Here is a 24,897-nt window from a genome sequence, read left to right as displayed (position 1 = left end):
GTTGATGGGATGGTTCAGTCATATAATGGACATAATATTAAATAGACTCTTTATTTCTGAATGGGAAAGTGAGGAGTTACTGCATTTAGAAGATGCATAACCAGCCTTGCTGTTCAAGAATGTTAGGAATGAAAACAGTTGATATGTGGTTCTCATGACTCAATTAAAAGATGCTATGTTTGTGTTAAAAATTAAGAATACACCTGTACTGAACTTGTGGAAGAAGCTTAGAGCAGAGGCTGCCTGTGCATTAAGACTGAGAGGACTTGGAAAGAGAAGATTTTTAATGTGTTCCTTTTACATTAGGGTTTGCTAACTGTGGCACTGTTGACATGTAGGGCTGGAGAACTATCTGTGGGAGGCCCGTCCTGTGCACCGCAGGAGGTTCAGCAGCATCCCTGGGCATCCCCCGCTGGATGCCAGCAGCAGCCTCTCCTTATGGTGACCACATAAGTGTCTCCAGACATTGTTCAATGTCCCCTCGGGGGCAAAATCACATCTGCTTGAGAACCAGTAAAAATTTCCCCAATAAACATGTGTTACTTCTATAATTTTAATGGCAACTTAAAAAAAAAAAAGATATCATTTCCAAACTGACAAGGCTGGTTGGTCCAGCTTCACATATTGAAGACTCAGAAGAGTTGGACTTTTTTTTTTTTTGGAGACAGTTTTGCTCTGTTGCCCCAGGCTTGGAGTGCAATGGCGTGATCTCAGCTCACTGCAACCTCTGCCTCCTGGATTCAAACAATTCTCCTGCCTCAGCCTCCCAAGTAGCTGGGATTACAGTCATGCGCCACCACACCCAGCTAATTTTTGTATTTTTAGTAGAGACGGGGTTTCCCCACGTTGGCCAGGCTGATCTCAAACTCCTGACCTCAGGTGATCCTCCCATCTCGGCCTCCCAAAGTGCTGGGATTACAGGCATAAGGCACTGCACCTGGCAGACTTGGATGTTTTTATGAGGCGTTTTGGGCTTGTGTTCTGAAAGCATCAGCTTAACAGAAAGTGATATTGCATGACTGCCCCAAGGACTCCTGGTGGCAGCTGTGAAAGTGTCCAGGGACCAAAACCTGTGCTGAGGTTGCTGTCAGGCACCTGTGGGCTTGTCAGTGTGGCCATTCTAAGTAACCAAGACAAACCTGCTCTACTTGTGGAATCCGGCACTTCTTCTGCATGTTAGTTGTCTGGGGTCACCTCGATGATATTAGGAGGTTTTCTATTCTGCTTTAGTAACGTGTTAGGAGTGCACAGCTTAATCAATCTAATATGATATTGCTCTAAGGTAGGGCTCAGCAAACTACTGCACATAGGCCAACTGGCTTGCAGCCTGCTTTTGTAGGTGGTTTTATTGAAACACATACACGTCTGTTGGCATAGACACACCCATTTGTTTACAGATTGCCAGTGGCTTCCAGGTACAGGTGACTATGATGGCTGCGAAGTCCAAGATCCTTGCCGTTTGGCCCTTTAGAGAAAACGTGTACCTACCACTGCTCTATGGTTCTGGAACTTTCTCCCCTTTGGTTTCCATATCTAGGTATATCTCCCATCTGTTAATCTCAATTTCAGAAAGGGGGAGGATAGTAAACAGCATAGCCAAACAAGACAAATTGTGATAGAGAGCACTGTGAATAGTTCAACTTTATTCAGTGCTTTTAGCGAGTATCCGTGTGTTTCTCTGCATATCAGATGCATGTAATGTGTACCAGAGTGTATTTATGAAAATGCCTGGCTCATGTACTTGTTCATGAAAGAAGCAAAACACCATCGTTTTCCTTGATTTAAAAAAATGGTAGCAGCAATCGCGCTGGAGAACTTTGATAGAACGTGACAGTTGTGTGTAGGATATTGGACCAGACAGGCTGTTGGGGCCAGAGTTTGAAGAGGGTTTCTCAAGAAACAGACCGTACTAGGATTACATGGGAAGTGAGTGTGGAGTACCTCAGGATTGCTGATTGAGGGGCAGGATGGGGTTCAGTGGGGAGCTTTCTGGAAAGCCAGTTCCGCTCTTCCCTGCATGTGTACTACCCCCGTCCAAGCACTTCCTTGGCTCTAACATGTCCTCATGAGTAGGGCCCATGAGTTCCCGGTGTTATCTTCTGGAGAATTTAATACAGGGTTCAGGATATTCGTAAGTCCCATAAAGGTATTTTAAGTGAACAGCTGAATGGCAACCTCAGTTTGATGATGCTCTGTCTCCTGGAGGGGCCTCATGTCTAGCTGTCTCCAGTCTCTTTCCAACAGACCAGCATCATCGTGTTGTGTTAGGTTCACTTATGAATTCTCTACCAAAGGCATCTGCACTTAGTGTCCAGGAATCACTCGATGTTTTGTTTCTTCTTTTATATTTTCTTTGCCTCCGAAATATCTTCCACAGATTCCCTAAGGAGGTAAGGAATTGTGAAGGAGGAGAACTGTAAGCTGAATAGAATACAGTCATCCCTCGGTATCTGTGGGTATTAGTTCCAGGACCCCTGCATATACCAAAATCCGGGGAGGCGCAAGTCTCTGATATAAAATAGTGTCCCATTTGCATATAAACTATGCACATCTTCTTGTAAACTTTAAATCATAGATTACTTGGAATACCTAATACAGTGTATAAATGCTATGTAAATAATTGTTATATTGTTTTTAAAATTGTTTTTATTGTATTGTTTTTATTTTTTAAAAAAATATTTTTTCTTTCTTTTTTTGACACAGGGTCTTGCTAAGCTCACTGCAGCCTCTTTCTCCTGGGCTCAGGTGATCCTCCCACCTCAGCCTCCCAAGTAGCTGGGACTACAGGCCTGAGCCACCACGCCCAGCTAATTTTTGTATTTTTTGTAGAGACTGAGTTTTACCATGTTGCCCAGGATGGTCTTGAACTCCTGGCCTCAAGCAGTCCTCCCGCCTTGGCCTCCCACAGTGCTGGGATTAGAGGCGTGAGCCACCACACCTGGCCTTAAAAATATTTTCAATCCTTAGATACAGAATTTGTGGATACAGAGGGGTGACTGTTCATATTTTCAAAAACTATATATCAACAACGTATAATCAATATATAACATATATGAGATATATGGATAATATATATACATATATTCAGTAACAGCATATACGTGTATTCAAAGTAATAGGTTTGTTATAGACAGCATAGAGAAGACTCTGGCTTTTTAAGTCCAGTTTCACAATCTCAGCCTCTTATTTATTTTGCTTTTATTTTTATTTTATTATTGAACTTTTAGGTTCCGGGGTACATGTGCAGGCTTGTTATATAGGTAAACTCGTGTCATGGGGGGTTTGTTGTACAGATTATTTTGTCACCCCAGTATTCAGCCTAGTACCCAATAGTTATCTTTGTTCCTCTCCCTCCTCGCACTCTTCACCCAGCAGTAGCCCACAGTGTCTGCTGTTCCCGTCTCAGCCTTTTCGCTGGAGTGGTTATACCATTTACCACTTGCTCTTTGCTTTCTCTTTGTACCACTTACTGTGTTTCCTTGTTCCTCTGTTCCTGTGTGCTTTTGCATAAATTGGAGCTTTTTCGTGACTATACTTTTCAGTAAGCTTATTGGCAATAACTCATTGCTTTATTTTTTAGGGTGTTGCTCTAGTGTTGACAGTTGTCATGTTTAACCTTATCACAATCTATGTTTGAAAGATATTTTACTTCACATATGAGAGCCTTACAACAATGTGCTTTCATTGTCCTTCCATTCTTAGTTCTTTGTGCTACATTTGCCGTACATTTTACTTCTATACGTGTTACAAACACCATAATACGTCGTTACTAATTTTGTACTAAGAAGTCAATTACATGGAAAATAATTCTTTTAAAGAGAATAAAATATTTTTATGTTTATATTTACTATTTCTGCCACTCATCATTTCTTTGTGAGAATCCGCATTTTCCAGCTGAAGTTTTTCTTCCCCTTCATGGAATCCCTTCAGTCTGTCTTGTAATGCAGGTCTACAGGCAGTGAATTCTCTCTGCTTTTGTTTGGTAAAGTCCTTATTTTGCCATCATTTTTTGAAAGATATTTCATCTGAGTATAGAATTTTGCATTGATACATCCTCTCAGTTCTTTAAAGATTTCATTGTCTTCTGCCTTGCATAGCTTTTGACAAGAAGTTTGCAGTTTTTACTATCATTTTTCCTCTGGATATAACTTTTGGGTTTTCTTCCTGGCCGCTTTTAAGAGTTTGTCACTGGTTTTCAAGAAATTGGTTGTGTCTTGTTGGGGTTTTCTATTTCTTGTTGGGGTTTATCCTGCTTGGTTGGGGCTTGTTTAGCTTTTTGAATCTGTTTTACTTTTCTTAACTGAGAGTTTCACAACTTTATTTGATCTTGGAATCCTTAAAATGCGTTTTTGGCTTTTGTGGTTTTTTTGAGACAGTCTGGCTCTGTCACCCAGGCTGGAGTGGAGTGGCCGCGATCTTAGCTTACTGCTACCTCCGCCTCCCGAGTTCAAGTGATTCCCGTGCCTCAGCCTCCTGAGTAGCTGGGACTGCAGGTGCATGCCACAATACCCAGCTAATTTTTTTTTTATTTTTAGTAGAGATGGGGTTTCCCTATGTTCGCCAGGCTGGTCTCGAACTCCTGGCCTCAAGTAATCTGCACACCTTGGCCTCCCAAAGTGTTGGGATTACAGGCGTGAGCCACTGCGCCCAGCCAAAATGTGTTTTAAGTAACATATTTTATCATCTCAGTACTAGTGTTTTATTAATGAACACTAAACTCAGTGAGGGAAACACTGATGAAAACCAGTGTTTATTATTTTTACATATTTTTATAACTCCATATTGGCTCCTTGGACCTTTTAGAGTTGGGTTACCAGAAAGCAATTGGGCATTTGCCTGGTATTGTGTAGAGGGTATGTGAACACGATTAGCTTGTGGAAAAGATATCAGTAACAGTTGCCAGCGTAACCGCCAGCTTTACGGGAGTGCTCCAGTAGTAACCTATTTCCTTGTTTCAGCTATAAAAGCTATTACCACAATCTCTCTCTCTCATTTTGTACAGTAATGATCCATGAACATACTAAAGGGAAATTGATGGCATACCCAGGATTACCATTTACAGATGGCAGTACTGAAATGTTAATTTCAAAAACATTCAAACTCTAGTTTTCTTCTGTAGATATAGGACAAGCAGTTTTTATCATTTAATCATGCAGACTTGGGTTTAAAAGAAAACTCTTTTAAGATATTCTTTGGTTTTTATTTATAGCCTTCTAGTTTGCTTATAACATATATGCTTATTTTTAAAGAACATTAAAGGTTAGGCCTAAGGAATTCGTGTGCAAAATTGGTCATTGATTATTAAGAAAATAATACAAAACATTTTTTCGATGTCATAGATATAACTTTAAAAGGGAAGGGGACTCTTCGGAGTTGCCTCTGAGGAGCACGTATAAAAAAGAAGGGCAGAGGTTTACTACAGTGGCAAAAAATAATCCACCTAGATCAAGACTATTCCAAAAGTGAATTTAAAAAGAAAGAAAGATGAGATGGTAAGATATGAAGAAATAATGAATGCATTGTGACTTTCCACCTCCCCATACCCATTTTCATAATTTGGTGACTAGAAAGAGAAATGAGGATGCTGGCCCGATTTTGATTCCCAATGGATGACGCTCACACAGAACTGCCCTGCTTCTTGACACTGTTATGATATTAAAAGTAACGTGTATTTTTATAAGTTATTACCATCTTGGCACACTTGCATTCATTTTAGTCAAGTACTGTCACCTTTAGATTTCAAGCTTGCAGTCTTACAAAAATACACGTTGGAGAACACATAGTCTTCTACCAGTAAAATCTCAGCGTATTAGAATGTTTAGTGACTGAGGTATTCAGAGTCAGTCAAAAAAGTCTCTTTAGGATTTCAGCATGTGGAGATGTCTTTCATAGAGAAACCTGGGACAGTCAGGCAAGCCCTAGCACGTTGAGCATGGAGTATCCTCATCTGCACGGGCACTTAGACACCTGGACACGTCCTTTAGCAGTAAGGCGGGATGGAGGGGTTCACAGGATACGTGCAGCCCAGAGCTGGGAGGAAATCATGAGGACCGACTGGATGCACGACTGGCTGGTATGGCCTGAGATGTGGCAGTGGAGGTGCACCATGAGGTTGTGGGAGGTGGGATTCACGGTAAATCCTAAGTTTTTCATCTTTGCACTCACGATGCACGATAGCTGATCACAGCTTTTAGCAAACTCTGCAGCAAATTAAAAGGCGGCAGAACCTCACGGTGACAACTGCAAACCCTGGAGCCGGGCTGCAAGCATTCACACCCCAGCTCCACCAGTCCCCAGCCCTGGGACCTGGACATGCAGCTACATGTCAGTACGTCAGTTCCCTCTGTATGAGAACGGCATAGTAACCGCACTCCCTCACACGCTCCTGTACGCATGGAAACCACCACTGCCACCTGACACAGTATATGCTGTAGAAGGACTTAGTGTGCTAAGCACATTAAATATTTAAAATTATTAATTAGCTGGATTAAATAAGCTCAAAGCTCTCAGAAGAGAGCCAGGCATGTAACAGGTGCAATATGCATGTTAGCTATTATTATTATTTAATAGAGATGGGGTCTTGCTATGTTGCCCAGACTGGTCCTGAACTCCTGGCCTCAAGTGATCCTCCCACCTCAGCCTCCCAAAGTGCTGCAATTACAGGCATGAGCCACTGCACCTGGCCTATTATTTTTTAATAACGTTATTTAACCTGGTGTTGCCAATTGTTTTGAAGTGTGGAGCCGTTTTTCAGATGACACATACTAAACATCTACTAAACAGCCTGAGAAACGGCACTCTGAAGAGCAGGCCTTGGCAGACACTCCCCTACTCACTCTAAAACTCCAGTCAGTTGGCTTCCAAGTTCACTTGGTTCTCATTTTTCCTGGCAACAACTCTGCAAATTATTACCCCCATTTGATGAGGTGCTGGCTGAGAAGGCCCCTTGCCCAGGTATGTTTCCACCCTGTCTGTGACAAGGTGTTAGATTCTGAAAGCCGGGAGTGCTGGCCTCAGTTAGCTGAGTGATACCAGCGTGGGGGTCTTTCAAGGCTGCAGGCAAGATGTCCGCGCACCTAAAGGCGGGGTGGGGGCTGGAGGGGCTGTGTTCTGGCGCCTCCCTCCTGTGGCTGCTGAGTTGGTATGGCTGTAGGCAGGGGACCTCAGTGTTGTACCGTGCTGGCCTCGCCATGAGCACCTGAAGGAATTTTATCATACAAATTTGATTCTGTTGTATCAGGAGATGCCAGTAGCACCTCCGCTTCCAGTTGGGACACCCCAGAATATCTCCAGACATTGCCTAATATCCCCTGGGAGATGGCGGGGGGTGTGGGGAGGGGGCGGCAGCGGGCACTGTCACCCCTGCTCCAGAACACTGTATTAAAATAGAGAAACGTGATGCCAATCCCATGCTGTTATTTGGAAGTAAATGTGTAGTACATATGCTTCTGAGTGGGAAAACTTTGCTCCAAGCGGAAAATGGTGCATCCTTTGTTGTCATTGGGCAAATGTTTGGTAGGGATTTGATCTATGTAGAGGAATGCTCAGTCTGCAGTGGCAGCCAGGTAGTGAGCGTGTGCAGCCTTGCACACAGCATGAGCCTGTCAGACAGACAGTGCTTGCCAAGCAGGGCTCTGGCATGCGGTCGTTGTTGGCTATGGCTCTTCCATGGGCAGGCTCCCGGCTCCTCCTTGCGAATCCATCCCCTTTGTTGGCCACCCTGCCTGCTGGCCTTAGGCCTTCTGCTCCTTTCCCCAGGTCCTGACTCTCTCCAGCTTGGCCTCTCTCCACCCATCCTGTGGACCTTTCATTCCTGGGGAGGAGAAGACTCAGGTAAAGAAGGGTAAAGGCAGAACGATGCCAGGCAATTCCACTGCTAGCCGTTGCCCCAGGGACATGAATGTTCATAGCTGCATGGTTGACCCAAGCCAGGTGCCTGTCAGCCGCTGCCTGGAAAAACACAATGTGGTCCAGCCACGCAGTAGCATAGTATTCAGCCATAAAAGGAGTGAAGCCCTGGAACGTGCTACAACATGGATGCTCCGGGAAAACATGTTCAGTGAAAGAAGCCAGATGCAAGAGGTCACATATTGTATGATCTCATTTAGTGCCCCAAATAGGGAAATTCATAGAGCCAGAAAGCATTCTGTGGTCACCAGGCCTGGGGGAGGAGGGAATGGGAATGACCGCTTAGTGGGCACCGGAACTCCTTTCCAGGTGATTGAAAATGGTTTGGAACTTGACATAGGTGGTGGTTGCATAACATCTGAATATACCACTAAATTGTACACTTTAATTTGACCGGGCTTGGTGGCTTACACCTGTAATCCCAGCACTTTGGGAGGCTGAGGCAGGAGCATCACTTGAAGCCAGGAGTTTGGCCCCAGCCTGGGCAACATATCAAAGACCCCCCCCCCCCAATCTCTACTTTTTTTTTAAATAAGAATTTTTTAAAAGAAAAACAATAAAATGGTTAATTTTATGTTGTTATTTTTACTCCAACTGAAAACAAGGCAAAAAAAAAAAAAAAAAAAAACCACCACATATGGTCCAGGGAAGTTCTGTGTTGGGCCTGAGGTGTGCTGTTCTGGTTTTTCTTAGGTGAATGGGTTCTGAAGGCTGTGTCAAAAGGGGAGCCTTTAAAGTTGCTAATTCTTTCCTGATAGGAAAAGAATATAATTTCTCAAAATGACTGCTTTCGAGGAATGCCCCTTTCTAAATTTGAAAACATAGTATTAAAAAGAAGAGTTTCTCAGTGCTTTAGATTATTATTTCTTGTATTCAATTTAAAAATCTCTTACAGTGGTTTTACAGATCTGCAGAGGAATTCACAAAGCACGATTGAAAAGTGATGTACAGGATTTATAACTGAATGGGCACAAACCAGCTGATTTGCACATAGGATGAAATTTAGCTGAGGGTGCTATTGAGTTTGGACAACATTTGGCTGGACCTTTGTAACTCTTCAGCTCTGTGAAACAGTAGTTGTGTGAAGAATTAAAAGGTGAAAAATGAACTGTGTGTCACTGGCTCACATACGCCTAGGTCTATTTCCAGGCACAACGAGCAGTGAAATGATAGTGTCGGTGAGGCACCAGTTCAAGGAAATATACAAAGACTGCCTACTCATAAATACACAATGGAGTGATAACTGGTGCTTACACTTGGAGAGCTAGAATTCTAAAACATCGGAAAACAATTAACAGACCGTTCTGTGTCCTTTTCTTTAAAACTATCTCTTGAAATTTTCGTGCTTACCCCAAGAACATCCTCAAAGATGCCAGTAAAAATAACTCCACAGGAATCTTTCTGAATTCCAATATCCATGGGAAAATGCTGCATTTTCTTCTGATTTTTCACAATAGAATTAAGGCAGACATCATGAAGAAATGAATGTGTAGAGGACTTCCAAAGTTTAGATTAACGTGTAATCAGCAACTGTAATGTTTTGAATGATTATGTATGGTACATCCTTCATTCATTAAGCTAACTTTTATCAAGTAGGTGTTATGTGTCAAGCCTGGACTGTAGAAATGAACTTGAAGAAGGAAGGACTCTTCCTCCTGTTCGGGTAGAAAAGGTGTAATGTGTGTTATGGATGATGTGACAAAAGGAAACACTGGATACCATGAGGAAAATTGAGATCATCACCCAGGGATTCTGTATTCTACTTAGGGAATAGGCTAAACATCAAAATACAGCCATTTGAGACAAAGGCAGGCGGTAGTCCCAGAAGGGTAGGTGTCAAATCCCCAAGAGCATCGGGGGTTCCAGGTTCCTTTTGTGTTACTATCCTGCCTTCCTAAAGGTCAGACGGGCTCTCCAGCAACCCCCATGACCACAAGTTGTGCACATCCTTCCCCAGCTCTTTTCACCTACCATTGGCAGGAACTCAGTAGTGGAAAAGAGAAATTTTGAGGGAGGAGCAGGCTGGTAAATTTGCAGTTTCTAAATTATTTTGCATTTTATTTGATTACAGTGTTTGAATTCAGTTTTTTGAAGAAATGTATGTGGCACCAGAAGCTCTATTCTAACCTGCTTTCTATGGAGAAGCAGGTACATGCTGTGTTGTATCAGCTTAGAGAGCCCCTTCAAAACCTCTCCGTGTTCAGTGTGGAGGGACTGTCACTATACATGCATGGCACACCACGCCAAGAGCAGAGGACTACCAGAAAATTAGAATCCCTTTTACATTTGTCACGTATCAGCATTTATTTAGTTGTAAAAATAAAGAGCATATGGCATTTGTTAAAATCGTTTGCATTTCACACAAATATTTGGCAATATGTAAACTCTCTTGCCAGGCTTGTTTATTGTGGTTCTATTTGTGTACTAATAATGGGAAAATCAGTAATGACCAGGTGTTGGAAGGTCTGATTTCTCATTTAAATTTATTGTTTCTAGCAATAAACTAATTATTTTTGACATGTTTCATAACCAGAAGAATGTTATTAACCGAAATAATAATTCCTATTTTTGTGTTGATCACACACAGATGATAAGTTAATTATACTTATTGAATTTAACAACATATATAAGAGATAATCTCAAATTTCAAGACTCTCATTTGTGGGTTACCATCTGTTTTGGACCAAAGAATAGGAATTTGATTGCAAGCTTTCTTCTGAACAGCTTGTAATAAGAGCTGTTTGTATATTAATTACTTAATGAATTATCGTGGGTTTTAAGGTTTTAATTTACAAGCAATTTGGAACTTATTGTGGTGACATCTGCTCATATTTTGATACTTTATGGTATTTAGCAATTTCATCATAAGGCTATTTTTTCCCCTGGTAATTTATAACCCAATCCTGAAAACAGTAATTTGGTCTTTCCAGCTCACTATAAGGAGTATTGTCCTGTTTCATCTCAACTGCAAATTTTTTTCCATAATTAAAAGTGTATTTTATAAGCAAAATCAAGATTCCTTTGTGCCTGCTTCCCTGGTGCCCTTTCATTTCTATTCAGAGTTACAGATGAATTTAGTTTCACTCTCATTATTTTACTTCAGTGGTAGATTTTTTACAAATTGCCCTGGTTATTACTTTCATCTTGAATATCCTTATGGTTTTTGTTTTCAATGTACTGTAATGCATTTTAGGGGCCTGTGAACCTGCTTGTAGATTTTTTTTAATCTCCTTCCTTTAAACAACATAACTATAAACATGACTCAGTGGGAATAATTTACTTGAATTTCCTTAAAACACTTGAGTTTCTATATAAACTCCCTAATAAGAAACACCTTCACTCATAGCTTCACTTCTGGACCTTCAATTACATTAAACCTGGTTCCTTTTTATTATCACTTAAGACTGTTAAATAAGAATTTAGAGAAAATGGTGGACATAATTTACTTAGTTCTCGAATTTGTAGAGGATAGAGGGTAATGTATGCTCTCGAGGAGGCTGGAATCATTCAACAACCAAAGAAATTTTCTAAGGTAAATATCATTAGGTAAATGGTTTATTGATGAGTATTTATAGTGACTGAGAAATAGAAACAATTTTTGATATAAAGGATTATCATTTTATGAGCTATAAACCTGGCTTCCTCATAAATCAGTGCAAATGGAACCCTTGTGAAACAAAGGTCTGCAAAAAGTACATGAAAAGTTGAGACGTTAGTGGGTGCCTTTGGTTTTCTTGATTTTAGGGGAGCCAGAGGAGAAAGGATTCTGACCCGTTTGTGTGTTTTTATGAGCACAGTACCTGAGAATGCGTATGTGCACACAAATGTGCCTGCCAGAGTTACTGGAAAGCTAGCCCAAGCGATGGGGCATGCTGAGCTAAAGCGTGTTGTCTTCTCCCGAGGGTGTGCACAGGTTCATGTATCAGCTGCATCAGGCCCTGTTCCAAAAACAGTGATATTTCACGGGAACCTTAATGTATCTTTAAATTTAATTTAAGATTAATTTAAATCTTTAAATTATCTTTAAATAATAGCAGTAGCAATAGCTGAGCTAACGTGAATTTTATCTATTTTGAGACACTTTTATTTCAGAACTTCTACATGCATAATAATGCCTGATCGGCCACTTTTAATTTTTCCTTTTTTTCACTTTGCAAACAAAACCTTACAATCTGTGCTATGGACTAAGACAGAAAATAAGAACCAATAAAATGTGTTAAGTTTGAATTAGGATGAAAAAAAAAACCTAAAGGAACTGGATGGGTGAGAGGTAAACACACCCCAACGATTTTTAAGTCTTTTGTTTTAAACCTTCCCCTTTCTCCCTAGGCTGGTCTCCGCAGACGCCTTGCCATTTCTGTGACCGGATGCTGGGAAGCCTGCTGGTCAACAGGTCCACACATGAAGTCATCATAAGGTAAGCAGCCCAGCGTGCCATTGGATCCTTGTCCTTGTACCTGAAATCCGTTTGAGGAGCAGAACTGCATTTTCCCAAAACAGAACCCCTTCTGCTTTAAATGATGTTTTCAGGGGAAGTGCCCGGTCTTTCTCCTTACTGAAGGTTGAAGGTAGTAGACAGACAATCATTAAATCATTGTGAGCTGCATAGTTAATTCCAAATGAGAAATTTGCCTTTCTACTGACTTCTGAGAATTTGGGAATTTGGGGTTGTGTTTTTTGTTTGTTTTGTTTTGTTTTGTTTTGTTTTGTTTTGTGTGTGTGTGTGTGTTTGTTTTGAGACAGAGTCTTTGCTCTGTCACCCAGGCTGGAGTGCAGTGGTGCGATCTCAGCCCACTGCAACCCCCGCCTCCCAGGTTCAAGCGATTCTCCTGCCTCAGCCTCTCAAGTAGCTGGGATTACAGGCACCTGCCACCACACCCGGCTAATTTTTAAAACAGTTTTAGTAGAGACAGGGTTTCACCATGTTGGCCAGGCTGGTCTTGAACTGAGCTCAAGTGATCCGCCCACCTCGGCCTCCCAAAGTGCTGGGATTACAAGTGTGAGCCACTGCATCTGGCCTGCCTTCTGAGAATTTTGGATCCTGAAGGAACTATAACAAATTTTTCTGGGTCTTACCAGGTGAGGATGACACCTTCTAAAATCAACCTATCTTGTCAACATTATGAATTACAATTATGCAGACAAGTTAATTATAATTGGGTGCATGAGTATAGATTTTATTTGGCTCCTATATCTTAATTCTATGCTTTATCAGTTTCTTAATATGATTGGTGTCTGTCTCCAAATTGATTTGCTAGTTAACTTTGAAACTTATTAGAAAATCATGGAGATTGCTATGTGTAAATCTGGTGAGATGCTAAGGTTTCCTGACTAGCAAACCAATTGTATGTGCACAGGTGTCAAGCGTTGAGAAGCCCGTAGCCCAAACTAGAACTGAGACCCATGCCTCAAAAGTTCTGTAAAAGTTACCTTATGACCTTTTGGTACATGGGAATTTAGTTTCGTTTTTACTTAATTGTTATTTAATTTTCTGTTTCTTTCTCTAATGCCTTTTTAGTTTTTTTTAAAAAAACAAAAACCTATAGAACTTGGGCAATTTTAAAGCATAAAGAGAATTTTGAGAAAGCTTTTTGATTTACTATTTTAAGAGAACCAACTAGAACTAAAATGATAGACTTAAATTTAATTAAAATAAGCAGCTTACTGTTCGAGGTACTTTTGTTTAAAGCCAGACATACACATATGTAGATTGGTTTAACAAGTTACACATGTATAAATATTTTAATGAAAAGTGTAGTTTGTTTATAAAAACAAAATTTGTAATGTATTAGTGAATTTGAATTTTCTGACTGGCTCTTTCACTCAGTATGTTTTCAATGTTCATGTGCATTGTGGCATGTGTCATTTCTTTTTATGTCGGAATATTCTATTGTGTGGCTAGATTATGGATAGAACGTATTTGATTCATGCATCAGTTGATGGAAATTGGGGTTGTAGTTCTCTTTTGGTTGTTATTAAAAATGATGTCACAAAAAAAATGATGTCACGAACACACATACACAAGTTTTTTGTGTGGACATATGTTTCATTTCTCTGTGGCATTTACTTAGGAGTGGGTCATATGGTACCTCTGTTGAACATTTTGAGGAACTGAATTTTTCCAAAGTGACTGTTAACACCAGTCAATATTTTTCGAAATGCCATTGAACCATATTTTAAATGTCAGAGGGAAGATGGGAGGGGATCTTGATCTCATCAGTGTTTTGAGTGGGTTTTATTTCAGTACTTTGGGAACATAAGCTTCAGTTTCATTGAATCCAGCACACATTGAATTTCTCCTGTGCATGAGGTATCTGTGTTTGGCTTTCTGCATGACTGAGTGTTTTTGTAGCCTTTGATAACTTGTGCGGTTTATACATGCAGATAGTCATTTGGCATTATCCTCAAAAATGGTGCTCTGTTGCTATAGTTCATCAGAAAGGTTGGGAATAACCTGTATAACATACTATTTCTGCCTGTGTTGCGTGCCGCACCTCAGAAAGTGAGGGCTTATAATGGTTTCCTTGAGGTGTGTGTGGTTTCAACACATGTCCTCCTTTCAAAGGCATCCATCACAGACCTTGGTGATAGTGTTTTTTGTAGTTGGTATGATAATGAGGAATGTTCACATTCAGGGGCGTTCACTGTTGAAGTTCTCAGGCAGGAAGATTCCAAGCCGAGAAGGGACTAGGCAGTTGTTCTTGGATGTGGAGGTGGGAAAATCTGTGGCAGAGCAGGAAGGACTGAGAGCAGGCTCAGCAAGCATGTTCTGTGATGGGCCTGATAGTTAGGGGCTTAGGCTTTGCGGGCCAGGCGGTCTGTGTTGCAACTGCTCTATTCTGCCATTGACCCTCACCTAGAGGAACACAACTGTTTTCTTTCCACCTTTTCTAATTGTGGCCTTCTGAGTTGGAGGCCACCTGGAGGGTGAGGCTCCAAGAGGCCCACCCAGGGGCCATGATGTGATGAAGACAGAATCTAAATTGTGGTCACATAGAGAAGGCACTGCAGGTATTTGGGGCTCGGGACTTTTACATAAGGAATTTGAGGGCCTTTCTGCCACATAAGAGGGAGTGGCTCCGGGCCTGTGTAACTACCCTAGCTTGGATTCTCACCCTGGGGGAATCTCCACCCCCAAGGTACCTGGGAATGTGTGGAGACATTTCTGGTTGTCACCAGTGGGGTAGTGGGTGCTACTGGCATCTAGTGGGTAGAGGCCCGGGATGCTGTCAAATGGCCCGCAGTTTACAGGACACCCTCCCCAACCCCTAAATGTCAATCGTGAGGAGACTGAGGAGTCCTGCTCACCGCTGCTTCAGTCAGCACTTTATTTTGTACTTGTTGTCAGTCATACGGCTGTGAAATTATAGGCTATTGGGGCATTTCATTACAAAATTTAGTACCCGTGTTTGCTGACATAAACACGAGGATGGTTGGACTCTCATCTGCTATTTGGGGTTCATGATGCTTTTAGTTTTTTCCTTTTTTAAAAACGTCTTTGTCATTTATTTAAATATAAGTCTCAAAAGTTGATACAGGCCAGGCTCGGTGGCTCACACTTTGTACTCCTAGCAATTTAGGAGGCCAAAGCAGGAGGATCACTTGAGGCCAGAAGTTTGAGACCATCCTGGGCAACATAGTGACACCCTCATCTTTACAGAAAATGAAAAAAAAAAAAAATTAGCCAGAGGTGGTAACACATACCTGTAGTCCCAACTGCTCAAGAGTTTGAGACAGGAGAATCGCTTGAGCCTGGGACGCTGAGGCTTCAGCGAGCTATGATTGCACCACTGCACTCCAGCCTGGGCAACACAGTGAGATCCTGTCACTAAAATAGAACACAATGCTGATATAACACCAAGATTTATATGAGATCCAGTCCACACTGGGGGATGGGGCACCACCTGCCTTTCTATCTATAGAGTAAGCTTCAGAGTTTATTTTTCACAACTTCACAGGCCACATCATAAGTGTAGGTGAACCCACTGCTGACTCCATCTACTGCCAGAAAGAGACTCATCATGCTCAAATTAAATTCTTCATGTGTAGGTGAAAAATCAGTGTCTATCATGACCAGAGTGCATGTATTCCCGAAATTTGTTTGAAGGCCCACTGCACACTGTGTAGAAACTGTGTTCAATCTATCTTAAAGATAATTAAAATCCATAAATTAATTTCTGGCTGGAAAATAGGTCATAATGGCTCTGGATATCAGAAGTGCTAGGTTAAAGACCACAGTCATCAGGAAAATAGGATGAGCTCCTGCTCTGTGGAAGCAGTGGCATCAGTGCCTTCCAAGGCAGTCTGCTCTGAAATCTTGGGCACGTGCGTCTGTGTTGACACTGCGGCCAGAGGAGGAGGAGATGAAAGGAAGACGGTGCTCTTTTTCTTACGTGCATCGTCCGGCTCCTGTGATGTGGATTTCCCTGGTAGTAGCTTGCTCTTGCTAGGTGGAGCATTTTCAAGAGGGCTTCCTTCCTGTCACCACAGCATCTGCCATTGACGTGCATGTGGGCTTTGGATGAAAGCCCCAGCCAGCCACTAATTAACCCAGAAGGGTGGCGGGGCACAGGAAAGTCCTTTTCTGAATGCCTCATCACGGGGATTTTTTTTTTTTTTTTTGAGATGGAGTCTCGCTCTGTCATCCTGGCTGGAGTGCAGTGGCACAATCGGGTCACTGCAACCTCCGTTTCCCAGGTTCAAGTGATTCTCCTGATTCAGCCTCCTGAGTAGCTGGGATTACAGGCGCATGCCACAACACCCAATTAATTTTTTTGTATTTTTAGTAGACATGGGGTTTCACTATGTTGGCCAGTCTGGTCTCAAACTCCTGGCCTCAAGTAATCTGCCCGCCTCAGCCTCCCAAAGTGCTGGAATTACAGGCGTGAGCTACCGTGTCCCACCAGGGATGATTTTATTCTGTGAAAAGCGGCATTCCTTTTCTAACACAAAACCTCTCCTCTGCTCTGCCCTCCCAACCCTGTAGCCTCATTTCCTATGTAGTTGTTTTCATACTGATTATCTCTGAGGACATTGCCAGGTTGTTTTTGTTTGTTTTGAGACAAGGTCTTGCTCTGTCACCCGGGCTGGAGTACAGTGGCGCGGTCTTGGCTCACTGCAGCCTCCGCCTCCGAGGTTTAAGCGATTGTCGTGCCTCAGACTCCCGAGTAGCTGGGAATACAGGGGTGTGCCACCACACGTAGCTAATTTTTGTATTTTTTGTAGAGATGGGGTTTCACTGTGTTGCCCAGGCTGGTCTCGAACTCCTGGACTCAAGTGAGCCACCATGCCCAGCCAACATTGCCAGGTTTTCTTTACATTTTAATAAATATGAAAATAGTCCATGTTCAGAGTAGAAAATACACAATATGCAGAAAGATACACATGCAATTGGGAGCCGTGCTTTTCCCACACAGCCCCCTGTCATGGACATTGCCCCTGCCTGCGATGCTGTTTTCCTGGCCGCATCTTACGCCACTAGTTTATTCCATATTTAAATGGAGGTGTCACTGCTCGGCATTGGAGCTCCAGTAATGAAGAAATAATTCTTTGATTATATTTATCATTTCAGACCACTGACTCCAAGTAAATAAATATAACCATAAAACTAATGGGAAATTTTTCTTTGCGAGGAATATTTTCTTACCAAAAGTGTTATATATCTGATAGTGGGTAAATGGAGAGAAGTATATGAAAGAAAGAAAGCAACATAAAATATTTTTATGCATTTCTCCCCAAACTTTTCCTCTGTATGTGTTTTCCTACAGGTTTAGGTCAAACTGTAACCTTGTTGGCCCTCTTTTCTGTTTTGTTATCTTCCCCTGCAACCCAGTTTGGGACGTATCATAAATATCTTTCCATGAAGCTAGCTTTGAAATTTTTAACTTGCGCTGGAAGAGCACAGCGTTTAATGTCAAGCAATGTAACTTTCAATCCTGACTTCGCTGGGATCTAAGTTGGTTATCTTCCCTAAGCCTTTATTTGTTAAACCTATAAAATGGTGATAATAAGAGTAATGGTGATATTTATCCCTTGGAGTGATGACTGGTGAGATCGATCGTATCATGCACGTAGCACTCACACCTGATAGCTAGTATACGATACATGCCGTGTGTTGGTTTCTAAAGTAATCTTCATGGTGGCCTGATAGTTCCCGTATGTGTTCACTGCCATTTATTTCATAGTGCTGTCACTGGACAGTGAGATTGTTTCAAGAACCACACATTGACTTCTTTACGATTACATAGGATGAAAAGACGTGCAAAGTGGTAAAACAAGCCTATGTCAGCCCCCAAATAAGCTGCTCCCCAAGCAGATGTTAGAAAACCTGTATTGGGATTTATATGTAAACTTTATACATACATTAAAAATTCTGTCTTAAGCTAGCTACTGATTGTGAAATGAAAATAAACTCAGTTTACATCTGAGCAGAGAAAAGAGCCGCTGCCTCCAAGTGGGCAGACTTTGCTCATTTCCGTGAAGCTACTTGGAGAAAGAAGTGCCCTTTAGAGGCTGAGGTCAGTTCAAGCAGCTCTTCAGCGACCCTGGCTCGGTCCAGTCTGCATGGAGACAAACCCTAAAGACCTGAGCCTTGTCCAGACCATCCTTCCAAGCAATGGATTCTTCCAGCACAGACGCCAACAGCCTAACTAATAGCAGAGATGACACTCACTCTCTCAGGTCCCTTCAGAAGCCAAGGGCTGCTTTAGAAGATCTTACAAGACGTGTACATAATAGGGCAAAGGACTGAAAGATAAAGCCTCCCCTCCAATGATGTCAGAGGAGCTCCCGTGCATTGCCCTTCCTGCAGTACACGCCCCCTTCATCAGCTTATGCTGTTTCAGAACACGGCTGGCCTCTTGGCAAGAAACGAACTTGCCCTTTCTGTCCTTAACTACCAGCACCAGCTCGCCAGCAGGCCCCATGTGATTCTACTTTTTAAGATAATTAAAACAGCAATTAAGATTTTGTTGTTTGGGGCCAGTGTTCTCCCAGAGAATGATGGCATATTGAGTGCTCTAACTACATACTCAATGAAATGAAACTCTTAAACAGCCATTTCTCCTGGGACTAAATTCTGAACTGTTTTGTGAAGGGAACTGCGAATTAATAGGACTTTTGGCCACCTTGAAAGCAAGGCTTAAAAAAAAAAGAAATACTATAAATAATTTCCCCTTCAGCTTCTTGACGGCTCTAAACTCCAAATTATCACTTATATTGAATGACTTATCTTTAGCAGAGAAACTTCAGAAATGCCATCAGCCCATGCTCGTTTGTTCTTCTTTGCCTTCTTGAAGCAGCACAGGGAGAGAATGTTGTGGCTTTAACCCGAAGTGGAAGGTGGTGGTTTCCTCTTTGCGCAGTCACAACTCCAAACACCTCAAATCAACCTAATTGAAGGTGTCTTTAATCAAAGCTGGGTCAGGCAAGAAAATAAACACAGTTGCTCTAATTAAGACTCCCCTCTCCTCCCCCTCCTGTTTGGGGCCAGGGAGGAGCTGTGAGTGCTGCCAAAGCGCTCCTTTATTTTAGAACTGGAGAAATTGGAAAACATCCACAGGAGTTCTCAGAACTCGAAGGCTGGAAGCGGATGCTGTTCGGGAAACCGGTTAGGTGTTAGAATGCGGCTTGTGTCTCCAGCTGTACATACTAGAAAAGAAGGCCCAAACACAGGCCTCTGGTGGTCGTTCTTTTTGGGGGGGGGGGGGGGGGGTGGGGGGCCACCTTGCCCGCCTGCCATTGCGGGGGGGCCAGGGGGGGGGGGCGGGCCCTGAGTGGTCATGGACAAGGCAGGTGTGTGTTTTCCTGATCCTCTCCTACTGACCTTTCAGGTCTGTCTTGGGGAATTGCTGGAGGGGCTGAGATACCAGCTCCCACATACTGGATATTTTCTGTGCATTGGGCTCTGCATAAAAACATTGATTCCTCACACTCTCCCCTTGACATAGGGGCTATTTTTACTCAGTTTAGAGATGAGGAAACAGCCATGTAACTGACCCTCCAATCCCAGGGCTGGAAAGTGGTAGAGCTGCCCCTAGAAGTCAGGGTCTCTGGCGCTTAGCCAAAGGCTCTGTGAATCCCACATCTTTTCCTGTTCTCCGTGGCTCTCAGGACATGATCTGCTTTATCTCTAGCCAGTAAGACTATACAGATGGGGACTCTCACTCTGATTTACCCTAACTTTATTGTAATAAAGTCATAACTGTCATAAGAAGTAATAGTTGCAATAAAAAGTAGTAATTATAATAAAGCATGAACGTTCCAAACTCCATGTTACTTGTCCACAAAAAATTGTTCTTGGCACAGAAGACAAAGGCAGACTTCTCCTCACAGACTACATAGCTGTCAGTGGCACTTCGCTTTGAACCTTGGTATAGAGGGCAGTCCTCATGCCCTGGGCTGAGGGGTGCATGTGACACATCATTAAAAGTCAAAAGACATTTTCGTAGAGCAGGTCCTCCCCACATGTCCACACAGGGCTCCTGTGCTTCTCTCCTCTTTCTCTGACTTCTTCCAAAATCGTGGGTCTCGTCTCCAGAATTTAACTTGTCTTTCTTCCAAAATGTCCCTCCTCTTCCGTGAAGAAAGGTGCTTGTGGACTGGCCTTAGGAAATGTCGCCCAGACAGGAACGGCACACCAGTGTGCCATCACTCAACCCAGAAACGAGGTTTGCAGTGGCCTTCCCTCCGCTTGAGAGTTCTGCTACACTGCGAGTACCACTATAATGTTTATTTGTGGGAAATTAAACCACAAAGCCCTGGGTGGGGGGATCCATAATTTACCATCTTCCTGTGAAATTTAGTTCTGGTCTTGGAAAAAAGAGGAGGAGGAATTTCTATTCCCAGCCTTGTGTGTGTGGTGAGGTTTGTCTGGAACAGTGGTTCTTGCAGAGGAATACTGGCCGGGTATTGACTTGACTCAAAAAACTGAAAAAGATCCATGAAAACAAGCACCACCTTCAAGTGAGCCGCTTAGAGAGAAGCACAGCCGAACACCGGGACACCCGGCTGATGGACGGTTTCTCTTGATTTTGGTGTGATGAAGCCCACAGAGCTGAAGGGCATTAAATACAGCTGTTGGGGTTAGGGATCCATTCAGAGAATATTCTCATGCTTGTATCTAATAATCTAAGAATATATATGTAGATTCTACAATTTTTGGAATTAGATTTTAAAAGAAAAATAATCATTTAAAAGCTAGCGAAGTAAATGTTTGTTGGGGGAGAAAAGTTTGATCCAAATCTTAAATCAGTCTTAAAAAATTAAAACATGTTCTTGAGATGGAGCAGTCAGTCTTACCAAACAACATTACATCCTGGCTCGATTGCAGGCCAGAGATAGTTTTTGTTTTGTTTTCTCTGCTGCTTAGAAATCAAAAACCCTTTAGAAAGTTAACAGTGTATTGGGGAAAGCATTCCAATCCTTGGACCCTAACTTATTATACATTTAAAGACAATGAATCTGTGATCAGAAAGCAGAAAGCCAGAGCTGAAGCAGCAGGTTTTCTAGTTGGAAGAAAGAAAGATGCATAAAGCAAATTAGAGGAATGGACTATTAAAAATGGCCTGTAATCCCCATCTCCTCGGGATCTTATATTCTCATTCTCCATTCTCCATAGTTGTATACAAACACATGCACAGACACCTGTATTTATCACAGATGCTCTTGGGGTGGGGAATATTAACCAGGCTATGTATACAGGTGTTTCATCTCCACAAATCAGGATATCTTCTCTTCTTTTGAGGCACTGTCACCCAAGATCTCACTCCACCCACTGGAGTGCAATGGCATAATCATGGCTCACTGCAGCCTCAGCCTCCTGGGCTCAAGCAAACCTCTTGCCTTAGCCTCCTGAGTAGCTGAGACCACAGGCATGTGCTACCAGACTTGGCTAATTTTTTTAGTTTTTTTTTGTAGAGACGGCGTCTCCCTATGTTGCCAAGGCTGGCCTCTTAACTCCCAAGCTCAAGCAATCCTCCCATCTCGGCCTCTTAGAGTGCTGGGATTACAGTCATGAGCCATCACGCCCAGCTGATACATTTTCAATGGTCAGGTCACCAAGCGGTGTCTGAGCCTGCACCAGTTGCCTTACTTTATAAATGGAGTTCATTTCAAACACAAAATGCTAATTTTTCCTCTAAAGAGCAATGGTTCTCGGCCAGCTGCAGTTTTGCAATGTGGGACATTTGGCAACGTGTGCAGGCATTTTGGGTTGTCACCACTGCAAGGGGGTAGGCGGAGTCCAAGGATGCTGCAGAACATCGTGCTGTGCCTGGAACAGGCTTGCTTTTTTTTGTTTTTGTTTGTTTGTTTGTTTTTTGGTTCTTTTTTCCCAGAGTAAAAGAGGAAAGGAGCTAGGCAAACAAGATGGGAAGCTGGGGTGTTTGCCAGGTCCTGCCAGACATAGTTCCTCTCTGTGCCTCAGTTTCCTCATCTGTAACATGCAGAGATGAGATGAGATGCTCTCCAAGATCGGTCCTTTCCAGCTGCCCTCAGTGGGAGGTGGCACCGTGCCCTGCTTCCCAGGCTGACTCGTCCTTTGTAATTCTCATCCTTTCCACGGGGCTCCAGAATCATGCCAGTCCTGCTAGCCCTGTTGCCCTGTTCCTAAGCCTGTCCAGAAATCCTCGGGACTAAGTGAGGCTGAAGCTATAGCGCTCTGCTCTTCCTACCTTTTTAAGAGGTTCTTACATGTTAAAACTTCAATTTTTCAAACACTCACTGGCCTACAGAAAAAGATAAAATAAAAAGCTGTAATTGTGAAAATGTAATTGCTCAACTTCAGCTCATGCTCCAGAGCAGTGATTTTCTCTTTTTAGCCGAACTTCTTTATAATTATTTCCTTTAGTTTTATAATAGATTCTTCAAAATTAATTTCAAAAGTCCTTAGCTACAGTCTTTCACAAATGTAGGTATAGCCTAGAGAATTTTGGTAATAATTTTGTAATACATTTATATTGAGATTTGTAGCTGCCAGCCTTTTTTTTTTTTGAGAAAGGGTCTCACTTCCATTGCCCAGACTGGAGTGCAATGGCATGATCGCGGCTCACTGCAGCCTCGACTTCCCAGGCCCAGATGATTCTCCCACCTCAGTCTCCTGAGTAGCTGGGACTACAGGCGTGCACCACCACACTCAGCTAGTTTTTTTGGGTTTGTTCGTTTGTTTTGTTTTGTTTTGTTTTTGTAGAGTCAGAGTTTTGCCATGTTGCCCAGGCAGATCTCAAACTCCTGGGCTCAGGCAATCTGCCTGCCTCGGCCTCCCAAATTACTGGGATGATAGGTGTGCACCACTGTGCCCGGCCCAAGATGTTTTTTCAGTCCATTCTTTTTGCTCCTCCTAGTAACCCTTCGTAGCAACCAGCCTTCCATTGTTCAGTCACCAGAAGTTAATGATAGAAAACCAGAGATTTCCAGCTGTGCCCGATGTAGAGAGAAACCTAAACTCTATACATTTGCTATTGGCACTGTGTTGCCGCAGTCACTGCAGCACTCAGCATCACCAGAAGCCTGCCCAGTGCTGCGACATTCTTTAGATAGATTTTTGTTGTTGTTTTATTTTGTCTCCTTAAATAATATCTAACTTTTCATTAGGTCATGCTGTGATTTCCTAGCTTCTTTAGTCTCTAATATTTTCTTCTGCCTGCTGTCTTTGGAGAGACCTCTCCAGAGTTCAAGCACAAATCCTAGGACAGATGTGTATTTTGACTGTCAAATTTTCATTGCAGGATGTGCAGAAGTACAGAAATGGCACCATATTAAGCAAGGAAGATAAGAATTTTTGAATGACAAAGTTCTGGCAACTATAAAATGAAGTCTATTAAGAGTGCAAAGTGAGAGGTGGAATGACGCCAGGGCAGCTGCATTCATTATCTCTTGCTGGATAACAGATGACCACACGTTTAGCAGCTTGAAAACAACACACATTCATTCTCTCACCGTGGCTGCGGGTCAGGGGTGCAGGCACAGCACGGCTGGGGCCATTGCTCAGTGTCCCACAAGGTTTGGTCCAGGTGTCAGCCGGGCTGCACTCTCCTTTAAGCTCAGGGCTTTTCTTCCAAGCACAGGTTGTTGGTAGAATTCAGTTCCTGTGGCTGCAGGACTGAGACCCTCAGCTCCCTGCAGGCTGCCTGCCATCGCCTGGACAGATCACGCAATGTGGTGTTAATAATCACGGGAGAGAAGTATGGTCAGCCTTGCCATATAATGTAACCTAACCTAGGGAGTGGTGCCCCATCTCCTTGACATATTCTGGAAGCAAGTGACAGATTTTTGCCCATCCTCAAGGGTCGGGAGTATACCAGGGCAGGACTTCGTGGGGGTGAGGTATGTCCCTGGCGGTAACCACTACTTTGAATCCTCCTATTAAATGTAAAATATCTTCCAACTTGAACATATACTTTGCACTTTTTTCCTCTGAGCAAACAAAAACTTAATCCTCATTCAACAATGAAAGTTTTGCTGCCTGTAAAGATACTTGAAAATGTGTGATACAGACACCGAAGGCAGTTCCCAAACAGCCTACAGATGTTTAGTGCTGGCTGGGGGTGGCGGCTCACGCCTGTAATCCCACCACTTTGGAGGTCTGAGGCAGGTGGATCCCTTGAGTTCAGAAGCTCAACACCAGCCTGGGTAACAGCAAAACCTTGTCTCTACAAAAAGAGCCAAAAAATTAGCTGGGCGTGGTGATGCCCACCTTTGGTCACAGCTACTCGGGAGGCTGAAGTGAGAGGATTGCTTGAGCCCAGGAGGTGGAGGTTGCAGTAAGCCCAGATCATACCACTGCTCCCCAGCCTGGGCAACACAGCAAGACCCTGTCTCCAAGAAAAAAAAAAAAAAGACAGAAAAAAGAAGAGGCCAGGCGTGGTGGCTCACGCCCGTAATCCCAGCACTTTGGGAGGCCAGGGCAGGCAGATCACGAGGTCAGGAGATCGACACCATCCTGGCCAACATGGTGAAACCCTGTCTCTACAAAAAAATACAAAAATTAGC

General features: G+C 42.8%; 1 protein-coding gene across 6 annotated transcripts in view; it reads left to right on the top strand.

The window, feature by feature from the left end:
- Positions 1-24,897, top strand: part of TBL1X (transducin beta like 1 X-linked) — a 261,274-nt gene that overhangs the window by 162,291 nt on the left and 74,086 nt on the right. For all 6 annotated transcript variants that reach the window (XM_026449812.1, XM_026449816.1, XM_026449813.1 and 3 more), the window contains one exon: positions 12,238-12,325. The gene's annotated coding sequence lies outside the window, so the exon portion shown is untranslated. The remainder of the gene's footprint in view (positions 1-12,237; positions 12,326-24,897) is intronic.

The sequence above is a fragment of the Piliocolobus tephrosceles genome, chromosome Y, assembly GCF_002776525.5.
Source record: "Piliocolobus tephrosceles isolate RC106 chromosome Y, ASM277652v3, whole genome shotgun sequence".
Lineage (NCBI taxonomy): Eukaryota > Metazoa > Chordata > Mammalia > Primates > Cercopithecidae > Piliocolobus > Piliocolobus tephrosceles.
The sequence above is the reverse complement of the archived record's forward strand: the minus strand, read 5'-3'. Positions and strand labels throughout refer to the sequence as shown.